We start from the raw sequence: 27,220 nt of genomic DNA on the forward strand, positions 1-27,220 counted from the left end.
TGTATTGCTGAGCTGTTGTAAGCCTAATGATCTAAAATATGAAGGAACAGCAAAATCTAAACAGTCTGTACTGTACTTCAAGTCACTTGAAGTATAGAAAAAAAGGAAATTGGGAACAGCCTGATTTACTGGCCAGGAGATTCAGTACTTGCCATACTGCTGCAATTAAACTATATTAGCTTTATGTAATGAAGCTGCATTCATTTTATACATTTTTCCAATGTGTAATAAACTGAAAATTTAATATTTTAATAAAGTTTCTTAGAATATAGGCAATTTGTTAAAAATCAATGTTGAAACAAGCAAATGACATTTTTATGTTTGCAATATTCTTGCAATATTCTGTTGCCAGAGTTGGATTATAAAACAAATGTCACTTCTTAATAGTAGGTGGTACAGAATAACAAGTTGGTCATGCTGACTGTAAATTATATTTCTGTATCTCAGCTTCTGAAGTTGTCATACCTGTTATAAGATAACCTTGTTATAGCATTTACCTCAAAGATTTAAGACATCAAAAGCGTATGGAGAAGCACGCTGTACTAAAACACATTTTGTTGATTTAGGTGTGGAAATTTTATTGCAACTCTGAAATATTTTCTATTGAAAAGAAAAATCTACTGCCTTTATAACACTCTTGCCAAATCCAACACTTGCAATCATCAGGAGTTCCAAAACCAAGAGTAAGCTTACAAAAATCAAGTGTTTTAGAACTGGCTTCTCCAACTCATCTACAGAGCTTAGGCACACTTCAAATTTGTTGACTCATGACATACACAGTGCAAGCTCGCAGCTTTAAGTCTGTGATACAAGATATCCTCTGGAAAATTCATAATCAAATCTTTCAAATAAGGTTACAGAACTCTGGACCTTAAACTTTGGTGTTCTTGAGCAGGTTTAGTAACTCCAAAACATGTTCAAATCATTTTAGTAGACATGTATGAATGCCAGTGGTATTACATTGCGGAAGCGCTCATAAGAAAGCAAAACAAAAAACCAAAACCACAAGGACAATATACCAGCTATAACATATGAAAAATAAAACAACTTGTAAATACTATAAAAAAAGCTCTGAGTTAAGAGTACAGAAAAAAGTTACTTTTCATGATAACACTTCAATAAAAATAATACAAATGGTTAAGGCACATCAATAAATCATTGTATTGAAAGCAAATCCCAAAGGAGACATAACTCTGCCAGCTGATGTTTCCTGTTTCTGCCTTCAGTTTTGTTATAAGTCCCAACTAAAAAGCAGACACTGCAGCACTTAATAGCAGTTTGCCAATGGGTAAATTTGTTCTCTCTTGATACCAAGTGCCAGCATGCTGATGCAAACTGGACACAAGCTATTCATCTGTATTCAAGTAAGGAGTAATGAGAAGAATGTTTTGCCTCTACAATATCGGCAATCAAATAAGAATAATAGTGATAACATATTGAAGTCAATACACAGAACCCCCACTAAGAAATGTGGTTGTATTACAGTTACAAGACTGTGCAGGGGCTACTACGCATTTGCATAAAGAGGGCAATGTTAAACCAAAAGTTAATAATGTGTAATAAATAAAAAATGGAATAACTTCCAGCCTCCTGGGATCCTGCAATGCACTGTCCTCCAAAATGTATGTCTACATTACTGCTCAGGGAAATGAGATGGAGTGGTGACCCACTCAAAGCCTACTCATCAAGGAATATTTCTTCCTCCCCTACAAAAAAGAGAAATTTCACTATGAAAGATGCACCACTTCAAGACTCAAGGCAGCAAGATTAAATTACAGCCTACCACCAAGTTTCTTACACATACAGACATGGAAACTTTGAAGTCAGTACCATCTACTTTGTAAGGGAAACTTAATAACGGGTGAAGGATTCCAACTTTGAATTTGCTTAAATTTTCTAGATCCTCTAAGTCCCATAACTGATTTGACATTCGTGTTTGACCACCACTTTTCATGCTTTCCATAACACTGACAAAGAATACTCTATTTAGTTCTGCATAGGAAATAGGACTGAAAATATAATCATGTTATCTTGCCAACAGAGGTCTCTGGCATCCAATGAATAGGATCTCTGCTCCCCTCTAACTACCCTGCTTCCCACCTGCAGCTGTCAACTTCATGCAATAAAATGACAAGGAGTGGCAGATGGCTTTAGCAGAGTCAGTGCCCCACGGGCAAGAAACAAGAGAAGGGAAAGTACTTACGCTGCTGTAATGATAGAGACAAAGGGAACAAGCTAGGGACAAGAACTTCCACTACAAAGCTGCACATTGTTATTCTGTCTCATGCCTCTAGAACACCTTCTCTTTACACCCTGCCCACAACTCTTGTACTCTTCCCCTTTGTAAAGTAAACAAGGTCTTGTCTGACTACATTTGCTCCAGCTGCTATGAGTTGACCCACATGGAGAAGCAAAAAAAAAATACTGTTCAACACTTCAAATATTCTGTTGAATAAACCCACACTTTTTGGAAATGGCCAGGCATGAAATTGTACAAAATTAAGAAGCTAAGGAATTACTTATAGAGTAATTAGGTGTGGATAGTTAAGTCAGAGATAGCAGATAGAAAGCTGGAACATCACTGGCTATAGGAAACTTGTATACAATTATTAGAGTCTGGAAGTAGAGAGAAAGGAGGTTTGCACATAGCCAGGAAATACTTGCACTCCATATGCTTTGAGTCATGGTAACTGAAGCACCCAAGTTTGCAAGAGTAACAATAATGATTTAATTTCTTCCCTCAGTTCAAAAAAATCATCACTACTGTATCTTAACCATCATATGCAGTATCTACAGAATGCATTTTATTCCAGCGTATCAAGTAGGGCACAATCAGCAAAACTTGAGAATGATCTGCATAATTCATCCCTAGTTTTTCTACTTGCAAGTGATGCTTCCAATCCATGCTGATAAAATGATGCAAAATAGCTCATCACTCATGTTCTTCAGCATGGAAAAACAGACTACTATTCATCAGAAATTAGTGCAAAATATGGTGCCAAAGATGTAACGGGGTGACATTTTTCCTTGACTTAAGCAACACTTTACAGATGGTCCAAGCCTGAGATTTGGACAAGAGCTGCTAATCCCACTGATGTTGGCGAGACTACACCTACAAGTAATGACCAATTCTGTGCTTCAAGACTGAAGCTTCTGTAAACAGAGCTGCTTCTTCTATTTAATACATCTCACTCATCTCAATTTCTAGGAGACACCAATGTTCTACATGAAGCATCAATGTAGCGCTTCATTTGTACATACTTGAATGTGTGAAAAAGCAAAAGAATGAAAGAGGAATGCCAGTATTACATTCATATTTCATCTGTACCGAAGCAGAGGAATAGATCTTTTTCAAAGCCATTTTTGAGAATTGCAAAGCAGTGAGCTGGCTAATACAGTAACCACCGCAATGCCAATGTGTCACATTTATCCAGCAACACTGTAGCAGTTTTGTAGCATGCAATGCTTCAAAAAGCACAGACAAGTTAATTTCTTTTTCTTTTACTAGGACTGACAGTGCAAGTCACAGAAACTGGGGGAAAAGTCATCAATTGCCCCCTTAACTGAAGATTTGACCATCTTAGTGCTGACCTAATAAAGTAAACCAGTGCAATTCTGTGAAATACAATTAATAATTACTTATAAACAACAGTTTCTTTAATAAAATCATCTAGCTTATTTGATCTCTAGAGGTCCCTTCCAACCCTTGCAGTTCTGCAATACTTCTAATATTTTTAAAACCACCTTTGCTTACGCAGTAAATAGCACCCAGGCAGTCCATCCAACTTGTCTTACCCACGATGCTGAAGGTGCACTTGGAAGAGGTTATGCAGCAGTTAACGAGCTTACCTCCAGACTGAGCCAATCTGCCCCTTCTGCTCACATCAAACACTACCGGACCCCCTCTGCTAATGTGATAAAAGCATTCACTTAAAGTAGTTACGAGCATAAAGACAGTAAATAAATATCCCGTACCAAGATTTGTCAAGGGTATCAGGTACGGCGCTCAGCGCAAGGTCAGATTAATGGAGACAGACATCACGAAAGGAAGTTAAACAACCAGAGGCTTTTCAACAGAGCCACAATCGCTGCTTTCCATCCCCTTACCAGCCAAGAGGAAGGTGCCCGGCTCCTGCCTTCACTCCAGCTCCGTAGCCGCTCGCAATGCACAGCCGCGTATTCGTGCTGCTGACCGGAGAGCACTCTGAGAACCCGCCCTCCCTCGCTCCTCCGGCCGCCCCGCAGCGCTCAGCCAGGTCGCTCCCTGGGGAGGCTGCCGGGAACTGCGGCGCCTCGCTTCACAGCCTGCCTCCCTCCCTCCCGCTCCTCCAGATGGTGAGGCACGGCTCGCCCAGACCCACCTGCCCGCTCACCGGCCCCAGCGGCGGGACTGCCGGCGAGCCGCCGCCCGGAGCCCGTACCCTCCCTCACGTCCTCTCGCCCCGTCGCCGAGGCAACGCCGCGCCGCTCTCCTCCCTCCCTGGCCGGACGGGGGGCCCGGCTCAGGTGACCGCAGGCAGCCAATCAGCGGCCACACGTGCCCCGCGGCGAGCAGGCGCGCGCTCCCGCTGAGGCGGGGCCGCGCGGGCGAGGCGGCGGAGGCGGTGGAGTCGCGAAAGGCGGGCGTCGCGTGCGGCCGTTAGCTGCCGCCGCCTCAGAGGGCGTGCGGAGCCGTGCTCCCGCCTCGGTGATGCGCTGGTGCTGTTACCAGGCATCGAGGGGGAAAAACAAAACAAATAAAACAATAGCGCAAAGGCTCTTCACCTCGGGATCAGTCCGAAGCACCGCTCGGCTCCCCTTTATCCTTGTTGCGTGGAGCAGCCAGGCTGCACGCAGGCACCGCCTGTGGCTGCAGAGGTCCTCTGGTGATTCCCTGTGAAGTTCTCTTCACAGAGCTTAGGTGGAGTTTTCTTTCCTGGTAGCTTGCCACTCTGCAGGCAACCAAGCTGTGTTGTAATGCCAAGCATGAGCTCAGAAACCCAACCCAATGCAGAGAAGAAATTGTTCATATTCACTAGAAAAGATGTGAGTTACTACCACTTCGGTGAATTAGGAGCTGGGCTGGTGTTAGCGGTGCTGCAACACTGGTGAAACCAATCTCATTGAAACAATCTTGCAAGGATTTCAGATTAGTAGTTTCAACTTTGAGTTAAGAGATTAATGTTACCGCTGCAGTCCAAGCAATACTGTGGATACATTAGGAATTGAGGTAGGTCATGGAGATGGTGAACAATTGGATATACTTGGCAATAAAGTGATTTCAAATAAAAAGTTTCGGGGAGCTTCTCATAAAGTTTCAGAATTTGCCAACTGTGTGGACTTCTATAAAACAAGTAGTGCTTGTTGTAATATAGCAAGTTGCTTAAGAAAAGATAAATGGTTGCAACAAAATAAGTTGTTTTCAATTAAAGAAAAAAGAGCTAACTCAGAATTCACTGGGCTTTTAATTTAATTATCTTTTAAAGGGCCTGCAAAGACGAGTTCTGTTTCAGGCCTGCTGCCAGAAGGAGCTCTGTGAAAGGCTGGAATGTCTGCGAGGAATGGCACGTTTCAGCAGCGGCGGTGCATCTGTTGTGCATGGCAGCTGCTGTGCAACACTGGGCTTTCTGCATCCTCTTGGTATTTACAGACAACTGCTTTGAATGTTAGGTTTTGTGCGGACACCTGTAAAATACACTGCATGAGTTCTTGTTGGAGTCACTCTGTGTTTCAGATGCTTGTTTTAAAGGAATATAGTTACATAAGTGTATTAAAACATCCCAGAGTTTTTAAAGTGTTGACTAAATGCTTGCTTAGACTACTATAGAAAGAAGCATTAGGACTTTCTCATCACACAGAGGTTTACTATTCCTATGAATTAAGAACAAGGAGAGTGATGAGTCTGGAACATTGAAGTGTGTTTAAAGCTCTGTTGGAGCATGTTAATGAAACTGAATGGGTTAATTCCATTCATCATTGAAAGATGATGAAAATTACAGACCTTCTTTTAAATTAGAATGTTTCTTCTAAGGAAATGAAAATCAGTGGAGAGATTCTCACTACAGTAGAGAAAGCAGAGAAGTATTTGGAAAGTAGTTTCAGCTGACCCCTTTGATAAGACTAAGTTCCGTGACAAATCTGATGTGGAAGAAGAAATTGTACAGCAATAGGAAGTTGTTATCTCCATATCTCAAATGCTAACACAGCTCCCCCAGTCAACTGTGAGATAGATCTACTCTTGTTATGACAGCTGCTGGAAACTCATGTCAGTATATCTGTACAATGTCTTTTGATAGTCTTAACTGTTACAAATCTTAAAATATGTTTATGATGTTATCTAAGACACACTGTTTGGAAATGGCTCTGTTAATAATCAGAAATTGCTCAAGCTATTTTAATAAATAGATTAAATACTTGTGAGTTTCCTAGTCTGATTTGCTTGAACTTTTTCTTTCTGAAGACTTAAGTCAGAGGATTAATTAGTGTTTATACAGCACTTTGTAAACACAGTCATAAGTGCCAAGAATTATTATTATTTAATCTTTAAAAGTCAGATCAATGAAAAATCGAACTGTCAGAGAACTGCTTTTTAAAACAACAAAAATGCTTCAAATCCCCTGCTCCCTGCCCACGCCCCCNCCCACCAAATATGTCCAACTCTGCTTTCATTTCAGTCTCACAAACAGACAAAAAATTTTCAGTTTAAATAGGTTAACGCCCATCTGTGGGGACTTTTTACGTAATGAAAAAAAAATTATTTCTTAAATGCAGTTCCAGGTCGTGAATGCTGCAAATATGTTAATGTTGGTCAGTATAATCTATCTCATTAGCAGTGTTACTTCTCTGAGCAGCTTTATTCATCTGTGTGATTGTAGGGTCAGATCCTTACAGAGATAATGCATTTGAGTTCTAGCTATTTTGACTTCTGGGGAAAACTAAAAGAATCCCCCTACTATATTCTGCTGAGTTTGGGTTTTTTTGTTTGTTTGTTTGTTTGTTTGTTTTTTGCTTCTCTCTCTACTTTACAGGAAGTTAATGTTTAGAAACACTTTTTCTCAGGAAATAAATGTCCATGTTAGAACACAAGCAGCAAGCAAGAGAAGACTGGAAACGTGAAGAAGCTCATCATTGACGTATAGGGCTTGTTAATAAAATTAATATTTGAAACTGTCTTTTCAGAGTTACAGAAACATGTTTTGGTACATCCTGAAAGAAAAATTCTAAATTTTACTTTGGCTATGCCTTCAACAATATTTTTCCTTGACAGCTATACACACATTATTCATGCAGTGCTAATTACATTCCTGAGTATGTAATTGACCTGTTAAGTAAGAATATGAATTAATTGGTGGTATAGAAAAGTAAATGATACCAAGTCAGGCCTGGTCTTTATCTCTACTTGGCATATTATCTCTTGATATTAAGTAGATTTAAAATTTATATATACAAATATACTTTTAATTTCAATGAAACAAATTTTGCAGACTAACTAATGAAAGATGGCTACATTCATCTGGAAGTGCTGATAACTTAATTTTATTCATATGTGAGCAGACTGTTAAAATTTGGTTTTGCAGGTTACTATAGTGTATATGAAAATATACACAAAATATGAACATTCTGATGGTCTTGGACCAAAACCCCCTGAAGAACCGTGTCTTAACAATGCTTAACAGCTACTAGTTATGCTGACTTTTACCTGCATTTTGTTAACAAATAAATGTACTGAAGTCTTACATACACCTAAGTTTAGATTTAAGCAGAGATATTTGAAGTCAGTATTTCAGGAGAACTCACAATCCACCATAAAGCCTTGATGTTCAAAGAGCTCAGTGTCTGGAATGTTGAACTTCTTTGCAAGTCTGGCCCCAGTTATGGGTTCTAAGTTCTTCTGAAAATCTAAATTATCTTTAACTACCTACAGAAGAAACTTGAGTCTTATTTTAGAAGTCTGGCTCCAGCTACAGGCACAGAACCACTCGCAGATTTGGACCATAAAAAATCTGGCCCTTTAAAGTGCAAATGTACAGTGAATAATCCTAATTCTCCTAATGAGTCTTTACAGTGAATTTCTGGGGTACCTGTCTTCAATTTTCTTAAACACAGTACATGTTCATAAATATGAATTTGAGGAACAATGTAAAATATTGTGAAGTAAAATTACTTCACTGAAATAGCAGGAAAACTTTCCTGAAGTTCTGCAAAACCAGGTGTTTGCTCTAGATAAGCTTAAGATTTCTTTAATATCCTTATTAAAATGCCTTAAAGGAAACTTCTGTCATCATGTTAAAATGGTAATTTTATTATCAATTATTATCATTATTTTTATATTTGATAATTGAACTAGCATCTCTTTAATGTTGAAATTAAAAAAAATCCCCTTTGTGTATAAGGATGTGATATTTATAAATACAGTTCTAATAACTTGTGGAAGAGGACACTTTTTCATCTCAAGTATGCAACTAGTAGGATTAAAAGTGTTTCTTGAAGAAGGCAGGCTTTAACAAATACACAGAGAGAAATAAATACACAATGTGCAGGAAATATGGCTGGTCTTTTCTTAGAAAATAAACATTCCTCTAAGTCCTGTAATGCTCGTATTCAAATATCACTTTACAAAACTACAGACAGCTGAAATGAGGAGTGCACACAAAAGTATTATATACCCATCAATACTGAAACAAATTTGATTCTGCTTCAGTTTTCAAATGCCTATCTATTCTAGATTCTTTTTAAAAAATATAGTTCTGCAAAAGTTACAAATAGAAATGGTGCATAAGTTATATATTATCTTTCAAACTATGTACACATAATGCTGTGCAGTATTACTGCTCATGTGAACTTTATAATTTCTTAAAGTCTTGCAAAATGAAACTGCAAAAAAGTACAAAATCCAGTACCTGTTATATGATGAAGTCTTCCAGTGCCCAGCCTTTCTGCAACTTAATTTCACACTGCCAGAGCTTCTGTATTAAATGCTTTTACCTCCTTAAAAAAAAAAAAAAAAAAAAAAAAGAGAGAGAAGTATGTCAGCACAAGCCCAGACGAAACTCCAAATCCGGGAAAATAAAATTAACCATGCAGATCAAAGGGAGACGAGCATTGAGACCAAATGCCTGTAATCTGATCAGTGATCAGTTGCCATACATCAAAGGCAGTGCTTTGGAGAGGAAAAAGAACTCTTTTTTTTTTTTTTTTCTTTCTTTCTTTCTTTCTTTCTTTTTTTTTTTTTTTCCAGCAGGTAGTTGTGCTCTTAAATTCTGCCTTTCAGTACTCTAGCTCTTTTGTTAAAAATCGATCACTGGCTTCTTTCCCCCTTTCCTTTCTTGTGCTAGAAGAATGCACATGATTCTGACATGCTTGGAGTTGAGTGGCTGGATCTGTAGCTTTTTTGAGTTCCCAAGCTGTGTTGTGGATTGTGTGTTGGAAGCTTTCCCCAGTGCCAGCGGGTTCCGCTTTATCCCTTTCATCTCACTGAGCTGCAGATCCCATGACATCATTCAATGCTGTGGGACTGGTTAGAGAGCTATAATACAGCCTGTGGGGGAATTCAGCTAAAGAGCAACAAGAGTTTGCATGATTTCTAATCGGGTTAGTCCATTGTAACAAACCCAAGGCTCACTTCAAAGCTTGTGTTACATTAAAGTTTCCTCCCAAGAAGGCAGAATATTGTAGCTATAAGGATTTCTTAAAAAGATGCTTTATAATTTTGTCTGCAACAGGAAGTTACAATTTTCCGTGAAGTTCTAGAAGTCAGACATGTAGGTCAGTTCGCTAGGCAGCTGTACAGATGACAGAAAACTGCTTCTGCTTATCTCTTTATAGAGGTTTGGAGAGGAGGAAGCGGTGCATCTTGTGCACTGGAATTGGTGTTTTATTTTGGTTTTGATTTTGCATTGGCAAAAGCAAGCACAATAGAGCATGCTCTTGCTCCCTGGTTTGTGTGTTCACTGCTGCTTACTGTGTGGCCTTTGCAAATCATTTATTTGAGCCTGGTTCATTGGTGGCTTATGATTACTTTACAGAAATGAGCCACAAAGCTACCATAATTAACCCTCAGAAGCTTTTCAGCATGAGAGCATTTTTTTTTAGCTGGGATAGATGCAAAGTGGTCACCATTTGCTGTCAGCAAAAGGAGACCTTGAGGGAATAAAAAGCTATTGGCAGACATCCTCTGTTCTGCTGCAGTTCATAGCCCCAGAAACTGCCAGAGAATTCTGCGCAGCCATGGGAAAGCAGGAGAATTCTCAACACAGGACAAATGCATAAGAAATGGACAACAGAGATTCATTTATTCTGACTGAGGCAAAGTTAGCTTTTGAGGCAAAGTTAGCTTTTGGCTTAGGGAATAACTCAGCTCTCTGTGCTTCAGCTGCTAATAATGCATACAAATATCATGCAGGATGGCATTTAGGATAACTAGTCATACTGAATATATCACTGCAGTTCCCACAAACGTATACCCCGTATTTTGGGTATACCACATGTGCAGATGAAAGTGATACTAGTACGTCAACTGGTAGCCACGGCTAGAGCCCTGCAAATATTTCCACACTGAGTTACTGAGAATTCACTCAAGTGGCAAAAGTAAAAAAGAGGAAATACGGTTGCACTGAGCATTAAAAACAAAAGCAAACCGCGTGCAGATAATGGCGACGAGACAGCCGAGAGTGATAAAGCGAATGCCTGGCTTCAATTCCTCACTCCGCGTCCTGCTTGGGGCTGGAGCCTTCTGCCCTGGCCCTTGACCCCCTGGCAGCTCCTGCTGCTCCCCGCGCAGCTCAGCCTGAGTCCCGCTGCCCTCGGCTCTCCGGGTGCTGCCGCTGCTCTCGGTAGCTGAGGGAGCCTTCTGCTGGCTGCCTGGTGTACTGTCGGCAGCGCAGCCCGTGGGTGAGCCCTGCGTGCCGCTATGATGGAAAGCACTTCCAAAGAGATCCTTGTAAGAGGTGCTCTGTAATGTGACCTTGCTGCTGGTTGGACATGGTTTAAATATTGTTTGGGATCAGCTTGCCAGGTAGAGCTTTGGGGGGTGTTCTCGGAGTCGGGATGGAGAGGTGTTGCAGGTGCAAATAGTACATGCACATAATGAATTGTCTTTCAGGAATACGTTGTTGGGAAAATATGTAAAGAAACCATAATTTTCTGTCTTTCTCTAATTTACACTTCCAACTATTCTAAATAAAAGAAAATTATTCAAGCTGCTTACTTCTATTCTAACATTAATTTGCACTCTTCTGACATACAGCTTCCCCCTGCTCAATGGAAGATTTCTTGATAACAGTCCATTCATTGCTTTCATGGTGAAATTGGAATTGCCTACGTTGAAATAAAATTTGCAGGTGAGCTGTAAAGAACAGAAATAACCCTTTTCTGTTCATTTCAGAAGGAGCTTTTCTTTAAGAACAGCACTCTTCACAGAAAGCACCTCTTAGTTTTTAGGTTTTCAGTAAGAGCAAGTCCTGAAGGTCTGGCAATGGTCTTTGATCTTTCTTGTGTACATATCAGAGAAGTGAGGCTAATTATTACCAATTTAACCTTTAGAGATTAAGCATTGCATTTTGGCTTTATTACTCTATTTTTCACAGTGGAACCTGGCAGCTTGAGCGATCTGCCATTTCCCATTCTATGACTTCCTCAGATACTGACCAGCAGTGTGTAGTAATAACAATAATAACAAATGTATATTTTTCCGTGAGTTGATAATTATCTTTTCTCCATACTTAAATGAAGATAACATGTATATTGTGATTTGTGTAAGGCACACAACAGACATGTACCAGAGTCAGAAGCAGAATGTGGATAACATGCCACTTGCTTGCACCTCCTGATCACCAGCTCTGCTTCCTCCTGAGGTTACTAATCCAGCAAAGCATTCAAGCACAAGTGGTCTGATGAAAATCCTTTAGACTACTCAGTGCATACTTGATCGTAATCACTGAAATTGCTGGGATAGAATCTGAACTAAACTTACTGAAACTGAATATACAACTTCTGGTTCACTTCTTAGGGATCTAAAAAATGTTTCTAGAAAAAATTCTTACTCTCAATAGAAGTGTCTCTGGAGTCCTGCAGAGGGAGATGCTGTCTTCCTAAATCACTGAACTTTTCTAAACTTTGAAGGACTCTTCCTTGAGAAATATTCAGGTGTTTTTTCTTTCTTCTTCTTCTTCTTCTTTTTTTAACCTTTTTCTTTCTACTCTATTTCTTTGTACTCTACTGGGTCCGTCAAGCTATTCAGGAGGTGCTTCATGTTTCTCCTACGGATCAGGCAAGAATTAGACAAGGCATTTAAGTTAGGCAGACGAGATCCCATTAATGTAGTTTTTTTTAGGAAAAACAGACTAAGCTAAGGCTTCTATTCATGTCTAAAGTGTTGGATCAAAACAATAAAGGATAGTCAGCTGATAGAAAAGAACTTTTTAGAGATGTTTCTTAAATATAACTAAATTTTTAGAAAAGTTCTTTGTGGGAAAAACAATCAAAACTGTCACAGAACTGCCAAAGGCTGTACAACACCTTGTCCTGTGTTTATAAAGGCTGTTCTCATATAAATAATATGTATCATATGCATCAAATGCTTTACCATGTTGTCTTATAAACTTCCATCACTTCACTGTACCTCTTCTGTCTCCTTTTCTCTTCTTCAGTCTGTAAGAATTCCAGCAGGTTCAAAGAAGACATCAGAAATCACTGTAGGGAATGCAGTGCCATCATTATGGCCAACTCAGTACCATGCAGCCATTATCTGTGCTAACCACAGTCTTTCTAAGTGTGGCATAGACACTGAATATGCTATCACAAATGTCAAGTCAGCAGCATCAGAGCAGCTGCAAGCTTTCATCATGTTCAGATGTATATGGGGCAGTTACATCCAGATGATCAGCTATGGTCTCCCTATTTGAAGAGATAGAATTCTCTTTTCAGAGCCTTTTACACTAGGTCAGCACTGGCTCTGAAGTAGCAGATGTCATCCCAGCTGCAGTCAGAAGTGCTGATCATCATCCTCCTGAAGTATCAGAGGGTTATCATTCCATGAGACTGGTCAGTCCTGTGGTCAGGAGAGGTGCTTTAGAATGCACAAACCATGCTCCTGCATGATCCGCTTTGCCATCCCAATGAAGGCTTTATCAGTAATACCTGTTCCTACCCCACCACATGTTGCTGCTACAGGTTTTGCTGATACTTACTCCCATACTTTGTGAGTGTGCTTACAAACAACTTTACAATAGTAAGGTTCATAAGAACTTCAGCTACAGCACCTTTAGGCAGAAAACTCAAGACTTTTTGGCATTTTCTGAAAGACTGGCTCACTTGTCATGAAGTATGTCATTAAACTTACCATTACCTGCAATGTTTTGCACATTGCAGAGCAACTTGTCTGAGTCAATGCTAGCTTTGGATATAGCCCTAGCAGCTTCTGACTTCCAGGGAAAAAGCCCTATATGTTATATATATATATGCTGCACTCATAGGTCATGGACCACATGACTTAAAAAGTGCTTGGGCTTGTATCTCCTTGGTTCTGAATTTTCTTCTTTGTTTCCCTGTTTTTTTTTTTTTTTTTTTCCTCATGACTCTTTGTACAATCCTACTTTGACTAGTTTCCTTATGAGTAGCCTAAGATCTAAGCAAAATGGAGGTTTTTTGTTCTTGGCTTACCATGTGAATCACTATAAGGGAAGCCTCAAGGGTGTTTCCACAGTAAGATAATGCAGATGGTTGGGAATTTGGCTTTGAGGTTGTCCTCAAGGATAATGGAGATGCACCCTGTAGGAAGTATTAGTTAATTCACTTGTGATTGGGAGTCAGAAGCTGTGGTTTTATTCCTGTTTCTATCACTTGTATTACTTGAGGCAAGTTGTTCTTTCTCACTGGATCAGATCCCCAGTTGCGTAAGTTAAAACTAAATCAAAGAAGCAATGGCAGCTTATGCTATACGCTCATCCAGTCCTCCCTTGTATATTTTCCTATGTCTTTAAAAATTATGTAAAGACAATTATTTGTAATACTGTACTTCAGATAATGCAAAACAATTCTGTATGAATTCCAAACCAAAATAAGCTTCAAAAGTCTCAGTGTTTAAAGCGAATTGTAAGCATCCCTTGGGCACTAGTGCGCTTCTCACTTCACTGTGTACTGAAGTTTCATGGCCTTTAGTTGTCACATACACCCACAAGTGAATTAACAGCATGAGAGGGTTATGTCTTTGTAATTGTTCCTTAGGATTTAATTAAGTGAAAATAGAAAATTTCTTTCCTTTGTTACACTGGGTTTCTCACTTGTACTGAAAATGGTCCACTGTGATTTTCTACCTGTTGTGGTGACTGAAGCTCTGTACCAGCATGCGAACTTCAACTGCTTGCCATTCTTTTCAGAGGTGCTGGTTGGGTTGTATCAAAGAGCTGACATCTCCCCAGGCTATTGGAAATGGGTCAGCAGTGTTGTTCATGGAGCTAAAATGTCAGATTTGATAGAACTGTGATTTTGTAACTTCTATTTCAGAAAACACTGTATTTTCTGCCTGCTTAAAAAAAAATAAAATAAAATACATTGTATCGTGTTCTTCTCCACAGAACTGTTTATTATCCAGCCTTTACATTCCCAGCACGCTAAGTGCTCAGCCAGGTTATGCCATGTTTTGCTAGATGTTGCAAAAAACCTTGGTTAAAAAACGAACAGAACCAACGTAAATCTAATTGTTCTATGGAAGAGGCAAAGAAAGCAGGCTAGGTGGGATGGAAGGGAATGGAGAAACAAATCAGATATATGCAATTAACTGATCAGAAGGAGAGATCATAGCTGGCTAGCTGCCTAGTTGTTATCAAAACACATGTTTAGAAGTATTCCCTTAAGGCAACTCCATCAAAACATTTTCTAAAAGATCATGGAGTTAGTTTCAGCTGAAAAGAATGTTCTTATTTTAGACAAAGTGATGTTTATAAATAGTTGTGTCTGATCACAGGGAGATTGCAGTCACATGAGCACATCTCTGTCTTCAAACATTCGTTCATTTTGGCCCTTTGTTTTCACTTTGTAGTCCAGAATTTTCCCCATTTAAACAAAACACCCTCAGTCTATCTCACAGATCTTGTATCACTTCTCCATCACTCTTCCTTTTTTTTCTGTCAGTCTTCACTAGGATTAGCCCTCTTTCCCACTCCTTTCTTTTTTTCCATGTAATCAAGAACAAATTAAGAACAAGTTTACTTACTGTTTTATCAGTGCTTCATCTTAAAATATTTTCTAAAATACTATTTTATACCATAGCTTTGATTCAGCGGCCTATTTTCTCAAGGCATGAACATGTAGAAACATGGTAGTCAAGATACCTGTAGCTAACACCTTGGCTAGTCATGTGTAGTTGCAGGGGTGTTCTATCAACACAGATCTGCTAATGATACAATTTCCCTGATTTATCATCACTTCTGCACCTGGGAGCTCAGTTGCGTGTAAAGTCCCATACTGCCTATGTCAAATTCTACAGTCCCAAGTATACATACTGCAAGCACAAAGTGTAATTTCAGTCATGAGCAGTTTGAGTTCTTTACTGAATGACTTTGAACTGCGGGTATTTGCAGCTTTGCAGTTAAGATTCCAAGAGCCCAATCTTAATGACTCAAAAGTTGAAAATCATCCTGAGAAGTGTAAAAAGCAAGGATTCTTTAATTTCCATCTCTACAACTGTGTATTTAGACTTAAGGTAGTCAGCTGCATTTAAGTGCATGCATGTTTCTGACTTGGGACCCAGCCCGTATGGTATGATTGGAGATTCAGGCATAAGGAGAATAACCTTTCCTCCTTGCCTCTTAGAGAAAAGTAGGTTTATTCAAAGAAGTTGAGGAAAAGAAGATGTACAAATTGTCACCACTCCTAAATAGGCAGCTTTGATAAGTAGCACTATCATTAAGGAGTCATCTGAGCAGAAACAGTGTCCTAGAAGAAATAGTAACTAAGTCTAACCCCTAAGCAATCCTCTGCAGCCCCAGCTGCTATACATCTTGTTTTTCACGTATGAAAGAGTTGGCATTTATTTATTTTTCATTTTTTATTCCTAGTTATTGATGATAAACTATATCTTCTCTTCATGGTGTGATAGCAGCTGCATCCTACTGTCTGTAAGAAATCTTCCATATTAGCCAGAGCCTTAAAAATGCCAAAAGAATAAGGAAAAAGATAAACAAAAGAGCATAAGATATAAAATGAATCAGGCTCAGTCAACACTTGCTGCCAGCTTTTTAAAAGCAGATGTTCCTTCTTTGACATTCATCTGTTTTTAGTATAGACCTCTGTATCTAGTTTGACACACATTTTCTAGCTCATGATTTGTAAAGCTTTCATATATTTTCCCTAGATATATTTTTGCAGTTTTTCTCACCTTAAAATTGTTTTTTTTTTTCAAAAAGCAAAGAGCTATGAGAAAAAAGGTTTAAAACAACCTAAAAACACAACATCATAAAAATGATGATGATGATTTGAGAAAAGTAATCTTGAGTTCTAATAATATCTTCAAAGTAATTATGCAAGTGATGAGAAGAAAGCTTTAATGTTTAATTGGAAAGGAGCAAAGGTATGAAGGGATAACAGAAAATATTTTTAGGAAAATACTGTGATAACTGTTTATCTTAGGAAAAGTAGAATCATAGAATTGCTCAGGTTAGAAAAGACCTTAAAGATCATCAAGTCCAACCGCAACCTAACCATACTACCCTAACTCTAACAACCCAAAAAGATAAAAGGTTATCTAAAAAGATTCTTCTTCTTCAGCCTGGAGAAAAGATAAGGCTCAGGAGGGACCTCATTGCGGCACTCCAATATTTAAAGAGAGCTTATAAACAGGAGGGAAATCAACTTTTTGTGTGGGTAAATAGTAATTGGACAAAGAGAAATGGTTTTTAAACAAAAAGATAGGAGATTTAGACTAGATATTTGGAAGAAATCCTTTATCCTTTACAGGGTGAAGCCCTGGCCCAGGCTGCCCAGAGAGCTGTGGATGCTCCATCCCTGGAGGCATTCAAAGCCAGGCTGGATGGGCCCTGGGCAGCCTGATCTCACGGGTGGCAACCCTGTCTATGACAGCAAGGTAGGGACTGGATGACCTCTGAGGTCCCTTCCAACCCAAGCCATTCAATGATTCTATTATTCGTAGTCAAAATTGCTGACTATCACCTAATGCACATGAATGCCTTAGTGAAGTTCCACTACGAAAACTGTTTTTAAAAGCCCATTTATTCTGTAAAACATAAACTTGCATGACAAAATATTTTATTTCTGTATTTATTTTTGCTCTCTTTCAGAACATTTAGATATTGAATTTTGGATCTTTTATTTATATGTTATATTCCAGTTTCTGATTTACTCTATGTACCTTAGTGTTATACATATATTTATATCAAGGAATGAACTGAATTTTAAAGAAAGGTCAAAACCGTCAGAAACATAATGCCCCTATTTTTCTGCAACTTAGCATCATGCTGTATTAAGCAATTCTTCCTTTGGTTTTCTCTGGACTTTGTAGCTTTTTGTTTCTTCTAATAATCATGAGTTCTTGTAACAAAATAAATAGAGAATACTTGCTCCATACCAACACATGGGATTTTATTTTTAAATTTGAATAACATTTGGTTTTGCACCCTAAAAAATACTCTTACAAAATTGCTGTCTCATTTGGCACCAGTGTTAGTACAGCAGCCCAGTGGAGATGTTATTTGTGCAGCCCTGCTTCCCCAGCAGGAGGGATAGAGGGTAGAAGCTCTCTGGGTTCTCACATCATTTTCTCTGTCCTTTGAAATGCCTGCTTCACCCCAGAGCAGTTTGTATTTAGCAGGGAATCTGTGTGTCTAAGATGGGGAGAGACGAAGGGTGTAAACCGTTGACATTCTGTGACACAGGAAATCCAGAGAAGGTGAATGCAGAGGAGATCTCAGGGCTCTGAGAACCAGTCTGCTTTGCAGCATGCATTTTGCAGTGTTCGTTTGCAAAAGATTTAATGATACTGAAACACTTCTGACTCCATGATACTTGGTACTGCTATTACTGAAAAATTCAAAAGCTATCGCCCATCACTACTTCAGGAAAATCTTACGGTGTATAAAGGGATCTCTGAGAGTGACTTGTTCTTATTTCCTACTAATCTTTGCCACATTTATTTACTTGAAGTGAATGAAGCCCATTATTTTATCCGCTTTTATATGTTTGAACCCAATATATTTTTTCCTCTAATAACAAAAAATATTCAAATAGTTACAAGACCTGCTCAGCACATCTATGCTGATGTTACATTCTGGTAAGCAGCAGCAACGGGGACTTCTGCAGCACCGGTGAGGTACAGGGCATTCTACAGCAATACCTTGTAGTCGTAGGTGCCGAACTAAATTGTGCTACTATTCAAATTTCTTCACAGAGCCTTACAGAAAAGCCTGTTTGACCTTTCCTTTCACGTACAGGGAAGTATGACTTGCCAACACCTTATGTTGAATAGAACACATAAGTCTATGCCCAGCTCTACTTCACTCCATGAGTTACTGCCACTGCTGAGGAGCAGATGGGTCAGAAACAGCAACCAGAGCTCTGGCTCGCTCTCCAGCAGCTGATAGGAGACATGCAGATTGTGCATGAGTGGGGCATTATATTGACACCAGCTGCTGATGTTTGTAACTATGCTATCTCCCGTGTTAAGCAGTAATCGGAAGCAGCTTTGCTGATGCAGAGCTGTCAGGTTGCTTGTATCCAGCCTTCAGTTCTGTCCCACAGAACAGGGCTGCCAGGTGCTACCTGCAGATATTCTGGTTGAGAAGGAAAAGATATGTTACTGGAAGTCTGGGAGGCAGTTATTTCTGTGATTTGTCCAACCTGCATGAGCACTGCTGATGGACAACACCTAGCAGCTGGAACAATCAATAATGCATGTGCCCTTTGTTTACCTTCCTGTCTCTGCTTGGTGTCCCTGCCTATAGCAGGGAAGCTGGAATCTTGCAAGTCCCTTCCAACACAAACCATTCTATGATTCTATGAGTCTATGATATATAATACCTTCTAAAACAAAAAAGAATGTTTTTTTTTCTTTCATTATATACCTCTTCATCAGCCACAGAAAAAAATGAATGACCTCCAGTAAGGATGCAGCGATAGGACATATGATATCTCTGTGACTCACAGGTCTGAGGGACAAGGGAGATCTTACTACCTCTGGATAAATGCTGTGGACAAATGTTCATTGTTCACTGAAGGAGTTCGACCTGTTTTCTAGTGCCTTGCCTCACAAAGCCATGTGCTGAGCCGGGCAGGAGATCTGATTACACAAAGACTGGTTACTTGATGGTGATAGAGTTTTGGCTGATGCAAAACAAAAGGGTTTTGTCCTGTAAAACTGATGAGTGGTGATGTGTCCAGGACTGTTCGTGCTTATGGGAAAGATCTGTAACCAGAAGTAGGTGCAGGTTGGTTCCTGGTGTCAGGAACAGCTTCAGGAGCCCAGAGGACACCATTACAGCCTTAGGGAGTGGGAGCTGCCTTCCATGGAGAAATGCAGAAATGGATGGGATGGATGGATTGAGCACAAGAATTTTGATGCATTTTATGTGACCTCAGATAAGCTTATTTCCCTTCTTATTTCTTGATTCGTTATGCTGATAGGAGTGGGCAGTCACAGCCTGAATGCCATTATACAGTGAGTTCAGTTTCATTAACACAATATTTTCCCAATAATAGCACTCATTATTTAGAGAACTAATGGCAATTGCAGACATTATTTTGTTGTGGAAGACCTCCAGCACACAGCAAGTCAGTGACCAGACTGACAGGTAAACACAAATCAACAAGTCTTGAAATGTGTTTGAAGATGGTAATAACTCAGATTTTAGTCTGCATTCCTATTGCAAAGAATTGGAGCCCTTTTAAGTCAGTATGTGACATCTCTCCTTGTAGCTTCTTCTGGTACACCAGCTGAATGGTGATGATCAGACAGACTTGGCTCAGTCTTTTTGCACATCCACGTGGATGCTGAGGCAGATATGGGGGAAAAAAATTGAATTGATCAGAGCAGCTCTGTGGAGAAGGACCTGAGGGTCCTGGTGGACAAAAGGTTGTCCATGATCCAGCAGTGTGCCCCTGTGGCCAAGAAGGCCAATGGTATCCTGGGGTGCATTAAAAAGAGCATGGCCAGCAGGTCAAGGGAGGCGGTCACCCCCTCTGCCCTAGTGAGGTCACATCTAGAATACCGTGTCCAATTCTGGGCTCCTCAGTTCAAGATGAACAGGGAACTTCTAGAGAGAGTCCAGTGCAGGGTGACAAAGATGATTAAAGGCTTGTAGCATCTCCTGTATGAGGAAAGGCTGAGTAAGCTGGGGCTGTTCAGCCTGGGGAGGAGAAGACTGAGAGGGAAACTGGTAAATGTTTATAAATATCTAAAGGTAAGTTGGAAGCAAATGGATGAGGCCAGGCTTTTCTCTGTGGTGTGTAGCGATAGGATGAGGAGTAATGGCCTAAAATGCGAACATAGGAAGTTCCATACTAACATGCAGAAGAACTTCTTTATGGTAAAAATGACAGAGCACTGGCTGCTCAGAGAGGCTGTGGAGTCTCCTTCTATGGAGATATTTGAGATTCATCTGAACGCCTACCTGTGCGACCTCTTGTAGGACACTTGCTTTAGCAGGGGTATTGGACTCAATGATCTACTGAGGTCCCTTCCAACCCCCGCAATTCTGTGATTCTATGGTCATAAAAATGTATAAAGGATTACAAATTACTTCTGCTTTCATAAAACATTTGGAAAAGAGCAAGTCTGAAAAATATCTACAAGACCTTGCAATGTTACTCTTATTCAAAGAGGGAATTACAGTTAGTAAATGAGAGAACAAATACCCTATATTTCTTAACAAAACAAAAGCTTCTGGTGTTTCAAGAATCCCTGAGGATCCTTAGTGCAGTACGTAGCATTGTATGTTATCAGTACTGTGACTTCAACATTTTCATACTGTGTTAAAAGCTTATATTTTAGGCAAGCATAGAAAAGTGACATAAATTTCAGTAGTTGCGGGCTGTACTAACATGCCATAGAGTTCAGCTCCACGCATCTGCTGTTCCTTCAGTCTCAGTCTTCTGTGTGGGATGTCTGGTGCAGCAATGGTCCCAGCTGGCTCAAGAAGACACTGCCCTTCGTCCTGTAAAAGCATGATAAATGGCATAAATAGTCTGTTTGTTTATTTCTCCCTGACAGTTGTGGAGCAGCGTGTTGGAGCGCTGGGAGCAGCACTTTTAATTGGACAAAATCACTATAACTAATTATAAGATTTACTGAGAATTTAATTCTGTGAAGTCATGTAGCACTGTACCTCTCTTGTTATTTTGATGTTCACAACTTTGACACGATTCTTCCTTAACACACAGGCTTTGGAAATAGAAATGCATCTTGCAATAAGACTGTATAGAAGAAAGAGAGGGTAAGCCTAGCATTTTGGGAACCAGTAATCTCTCTGGTTTAAAAGGCTACCTTTTAATTAAGGATCTGCAAACAGCAATTTTCAACCCTATTTCACAGAAAAGTAATTCTGTTCAAAGCTGTCCTTGATATGATTACCCCAGATATTCCTTTCAGCTAGGCTCTTTCTCTTCTGCTGAAGCTGTGCAGAAACTAATTTTGAAAGAAAATGTGTTGTGGATATGCTCCACATTTGCTGTTAATTGTGTCTTTACCTTCTGTCATTAGTATTTTGTACTTCCAGTAAGTGATTCAACTTAACCACTGCCTCCTGCAGAAGCTTAGAATTAATCTCAAATTTTAATTTACTTCCCTTTGATTATAAAAATGCATCAAGTTGGTTTGTAATTAAAGATAATGATGTTGTTTGCTACCTTGTGGCAAGTAGTTTAAATATTCCATGGCCAAGGAGGTGTAGAAAGGAGGGTGACAAAGACAGCAGAAGTTTCTTTTAACTCTCTCCTGACATTGAGGATGAAGATAACAACCCCCCAAGGAAATTTTGTATGCAAACAGAACTCAGGGAGGTAGTAGCAGCTGTAGATTCACTGCTGCAGGAGGAAAGAGGGAGCACAGAAAAGCACAGAAATGAGCTCAGGCAGAGTTTGAGGCCCACCTGGAGGAAGTCACCTCTCTCTTAACTGCTTGTGGCCTCCCAGTGGAGGCAACAGGAAGGGGGCATTAAGAGGTTTGGCCCAGAGCCGCATTTTAAACTAATCTGCATGTAACAGTGGGTTAGGCAAATGCTGGTGTTGGCAGGAAAATGTCTGAGGCTCCGTTGTTATCCCCTTTGAAGGTCTGTTTTGTGGAGTAAATAGTTACAAAGACATAGAGCAGCTCCTGACTGTGTTAAGCCACCACGGTCATATAGACAAGAAGTGCTTTGTTGGTGCTTTTAAGTGGTAAAGGTCAGCAGTGAATGATCTCATTGCATCCTCATGAGTGAAGTCAGTATCTACTACAGACAAATGTATGTGCCAGGATTTTTAAACCAGAGTTTTGTCAAGGTTGATTATCTCTTAAAAAGATAGTTTTGTGTCTGAAACAAAACATTCCTATATATTGGCTGATTAAGTCTTCACAGAAGGGGAAGGAATGAAGAGAATGAGGGCAATCATATAACTACACAATCACAGCTAATTATTACTGCACTGGAAAGTCAGTCTATCCTCCGACCATGTATGCTAAAAATTGACCTCAGACATTCCTGCTGCTTCAAACCCCCAGTGCTCAGCAATGTAGTGAGGTTGTGTATCCCCTAGGAGGTTTTAAATTCCATCCTATAAAACACTGTGCATAGGGATAACTTTCCTTCTCTCCTTAGCTAAAGGAGGATAAAACTTAACTGGCATTTTAAAGTTCACTGCTATTTCATCTCCTTTTTGCTTCCCGTGTGCGTGTATTAGTAACAATCTCACGCAGGACCTAATCCATCACTATGGAATTGTTTTTACAAGTGAAGTATGCTGACAAAGGTGGGAGATGACACAGGAATGGGAGACAAGAATGTCTTCTGCGCAGCTGAAAAATATGAAAAAAAATCAGTCTCTTCTGGCCGTGTGGGTTCAATATTTCACTTTCTGAACTTGTGTCGTATACTGAAGTCTGGGTAACACTTTCACTGAGTTTGAAGGATTTATTCTGTGAAAATATCACTTTATGAGAACTTGAAAATTTGTAAAAATATGTTACAATATTGTTTTATCTGCAGATGTTAGCTGTTGTAAAAGGCAATAAGCTGAGATCACATTTAAACTCATATTTATAATATTCTCTATCTAATTTTTAAAGCATTTTTTTAAATAGAGCTATTGCTGGTCCTGCAGAAATGGAACATTAGTCATAATTACCTACATTCTATGTTCTCTGAATACAAAGAGCAAGAGAAGTTGAATTGAGCACTGACTGTTGAGAAACTGAAGAGAGCAAAGGAACTCAAACAACACCTTATCCGAAGAGGTCAGAGTCTCTCCTCTGATGCAGGTTGGCCTCAGCAGCATCAGCTACAATGCTCCAGGTGATTCCAGTGAGGCTAAGCCGTAGCTCTGTCATCCTTACTGCAGGAGAAATGCATGGTAAGTAACAACAGTCCATGGACTGTCCATTTCCAAAGTAAAAGTGGCATTAGTCATAAAACCAGTCATGTTATGCATATGTTGCCATTGGGAGGAATTATTGAACTATGTGTGTAAATCCTGTGAAAACATCTGTCTAGCTAACATAAAGCTCAGTACTCGTGAGTCTTGGAAGCACTGTCTTTACACGAACTTATCTGAAAATTCCTAGGTACCTGGTTTACCTAGACTTTGCTGAAGTCAGTGCTGCCACACCCTTATTGACGATGCTTTCCAAACTGGAGGAATTAAAGCTATCCAAGCTCTGCCTATATAGCATACAACTGCACCTTGCTGCAGTGGAATTTTGTTCAGATGAATTTTGCATTTACAAAAGGCATGAGCAACTACCACAGCATGGCAGAGATAGAACAGCTTCACACCTCTGAGCCTGTGAGTGTAATGAAATTCTTCTTGTAAGGTACCCATAAGCAAAAAATTAACTCTTTGGGTCAGATGTCTGAAAGAATGGGAACAAAATTGTACAAGATACACTTGAGATTATGGGCTAAGTATACGTTTTGATAATGGATACAGCAGAAAGACCAAAGCAACTCTAAATAAGTAACTGAAAGCTAGGACAGAATAAGGAAAACCTCAGTACAACAATGCAAGCAAAGATGTGTGATAAAATGCTCTGGAGCTAAGGGCTAGTTGGTACAGGATTTGCAACCATACTTCCAGTTGCTTAAGTGATGTCAGGGAATCAAAACCTTGCCCATTTTTTGTACCATCACAATACCCAAATCATCTTAATATATTCTCTACCTGAAAGAAGTGGTTAGTCCTCAGAGTTAGCTAAAAGACACAGCAATATATAAATGTTATATGTTAATAATAATCTGAAATATATCGTTTTCAATATATAGAGATCATTATCTGCACAATATGGAGAAAGAGATGAAAGAAGTCTGCCCACAGGATGATGATTTATTTTCATTTTATCAATTGCATAGAAGATAGAGACATAACGATTAATCAAAAGGATATATAATTTCTAAAAGTACTCCTTAAAGTTCGTTCACTGTCTTTTGTGCTTTTTGTCCTGATTCTGATATTTTAAAGCTCCATCTACTTGCATAAATAAATACCAGTATTGTAAAGTTTGATTTTTCTGGAGAACTTGGTATTTCCATGTCCTAGTAAGTTGTAGTGTGACCACTGCCACAGTATTTAGACACATAGGGCTGCTGAATTTTATTTGAAGATTTCCTCTCCCCTACTTCTAACTATTCTGTGTAAATGGGTGATAACTGATGCAACGGACCCAGCAATCACAGTGCCAAGCTTGTGGTAATTCAAGAAGCATTTGGACAACATTCTCAGAAATAGGGTTTGAATTTTGGGTGGTCCTGCATGGAGCCAGAAGTTGGACTCAGTGATCCTTTTGGGTCCCCTCCAACTCAGGATATTCTACCTGTGATTCTAGGTTTCTAACCCTTCACTCCAAATTCCTTATAGCTTGATACTTGCCTTCTCATTGAATCAGTCTGTGTATTGACTGATTCTCATAGGAGAGAGTTCTGCCAAGGTTCTGCCGAGGTGAAACACCCCACTGACTTCTGCTGACATTGGCTGGTGTCGGGTTCTTCAAAAGAGAGCATGACACCTTGAAATAGTTGGTTGTGGTAAAAACAGCATGCAACAGTTCTCACAAAAATTACTGAAAGCTACAGGTTGACTTCTGCTGAACTTCTTAACATTTGTGTAATTCATGGATAAAAGAACAAATTTTGTTTAATGATATTTTCATTAATATGTAGGGATGATGACAGAGCTTCTTTTATTAAAAAAGCACTCGTTCAAACAAAAAGTACAGTATGATGTAAATTGTGAGTTAATTTTGACCTCCTGGCATCCTTGCCTTACCTTGTCTTGCCTTGTCTTGTCCTGTAGAAATTCTTGGATTAAATACTTCTTTTCCATCAGTGAGAGCCAATGAAGGACATCACAGACTGAAAACAAAACAAAATGAAGGTTTACCTTTATTACTCAGTTAACACTGAAGAAACAACACAAATGTAGGAAAGTAAAAGATGTATTATAGGTGATTTGAATTTAATGAATTTAAACATTTTAAAGTTTAAAAATACAGAAAACATGGATTTTTTTTTCTTTTTTCTTTTTTTTTCTATATATGCACGCTGAAGTATGTAAAACAATGCATTTTTATGAAAGAAATGCTTATTTTCCTACTTTAAATTGTAGATTTGAAAATGTAAATTTTCACTTCAAAGAATGATCTGCACAGTGTGTTGAAGCACGTTTTCACTTGTTTCCCAGTGAGTACCTACTCCTCTCAGTAGGAGGGCAAGATATAAGATACTGTGTGCAGAATTAGAGGGTTCTACAATTAGTATGAACAATCAGACATGTTCCAATATTTCAAGTCTTGTAATTCCTGATGGACTTCAAAGTCTGCCTTGTTCTGCCCCCTCATAGTGTAACTTGAGCTGTTACTAGTTCTGAATATTTTCTGAATATTACAATTGATTTGTGTGATGTATGTTCTCTAGGTGCTACTGTCTGCTAGCTGTCATTCCCCTGTCAGGAATTTGTTGCCACTTGTCATGGCGGTGATACAGTTTCCTTCAGTATCTGATGCTTTGCAGCCTTATCTAAATTGGAGATGTTACAATTCCGTGTTTTATCTTTATGTTTTAATTCACTATTCTGAGTCTCGTGCCAAAATCATTTCCTGCAACTGAGGTCTGTCTTGATGCAGACAATTGTAGCTTCCTATTTTACATGTAGCCTTCCTCTTTTGCATGCATATTTAATTGAGTAGGAGGTGGAAGTGTGCATAATCTGATGTAGCTGTTCCATGCATACACCTACCTTTTAAGAAGATGTTGCGTGCATACACAGGTGCCCTAAGATCAGAAGTCTTGGGCAGGTTTTTCTGGGTTATCAAAATGCTTTGGGTTTCTCCTTCCCGTGGTAAAACTTATGGGAGATATTCTTGGCTAGGAAATGTATGTGAAAACCTCCTAAATAATTCTGTGAAGGTGAATAATAATTTATTTGCTCTTACATTTGCTCAGAGATGACCTCTCAATCTGAGTAGGTACCCCATATCCTTTCTGGTTCATTGGGAATCACTTCAGATCACACGTTTTATGAGTATGTTGATAATGTGCTCCAGGGAAGCAAGCTTGGGCACCAGAAACAGTCTGAACCCACACTGCTTGATCTGTGGAGGAAGACTTAGTCCTGAGGCCCGCTTTGACCCATGGAGGAAGCCTTAGACCAGTTATGTCAGCCTCCAGCCCTGCCTTTGGCACCTGTAGCGTCCTCTGCTGAGGTATCCAAAAAAAGAAGCAGAGATGTCCCCAAATGTTTCCTTTCCAGCGGAAGCAGAGAATGTTTTGGGTGTGGAGTGAAGAAGGCTGCATGTGAGAAGCTCCCTGAAGGCATTTAGGTGGGCCAGTGTTTCCAGCATTGTAGGAAATCATATTCATTTGATGAGATCCTGGCTAGTTTGATATTCATAGTGGTTTCGTTTCTCTTGCCCTTTCCCACCCTATCAAGGAGCAGTGATTAAGAACTATTTTTTGTTTGATTGCTTTTTAATTTTATGATGTTAAGTGGTGAAACTAGATAAGATATATCAAATGAATCATACAGCTTACACTTTACGGCTACTCAA

General features: G+C 39.5%; 1 protein-coding gene across 4 annotated transcripts in view; it reads right to left on the reverse strand.

Annotated features, from left to right (window-relative positions):
* TNFRSF19 (TNF receptor superfamily member 19) overlaps positions 1–8,984 on the reverse strand; it is a 53,462-nt gene extending 44,478 nt beyond the window's left edge. Inside the window, exons 1-2 of one of the 4 annotated variants that reach the window (XM_021379382.1) lie at positions 4,362–4,476; positions 4,108–4,185 (exon numbers count right to left, since the gene is read on the reverse strand). The gene's annotated coding sequence lies outside the window, so the exon portion shown is untranslated. Of the gene's footprint in view, positions 1–4,107; positions 4,315–4,361; positions 4,499–8,879 lie in introns of those variants that run through there. The other 3 variants (XM_021379361.1, XM_021379391.1, XM_021379372.1) reach the window with 3 other exon arrangements.

The sequence above is a fragment of the Numida meleagris genome, chromosome 1, assembly GCF_002078875.1.
Source record: "Numida meleagris isolate 19003 breed g44 Domestic line chromosome 1, NumMel1.0, whole genome shotgun sequence".
Lineage (NCBI taxonomy): Eukaryota > Metazoa > Chordata > Aves > Galliformes > Numididae > Numida > Numida meleagris.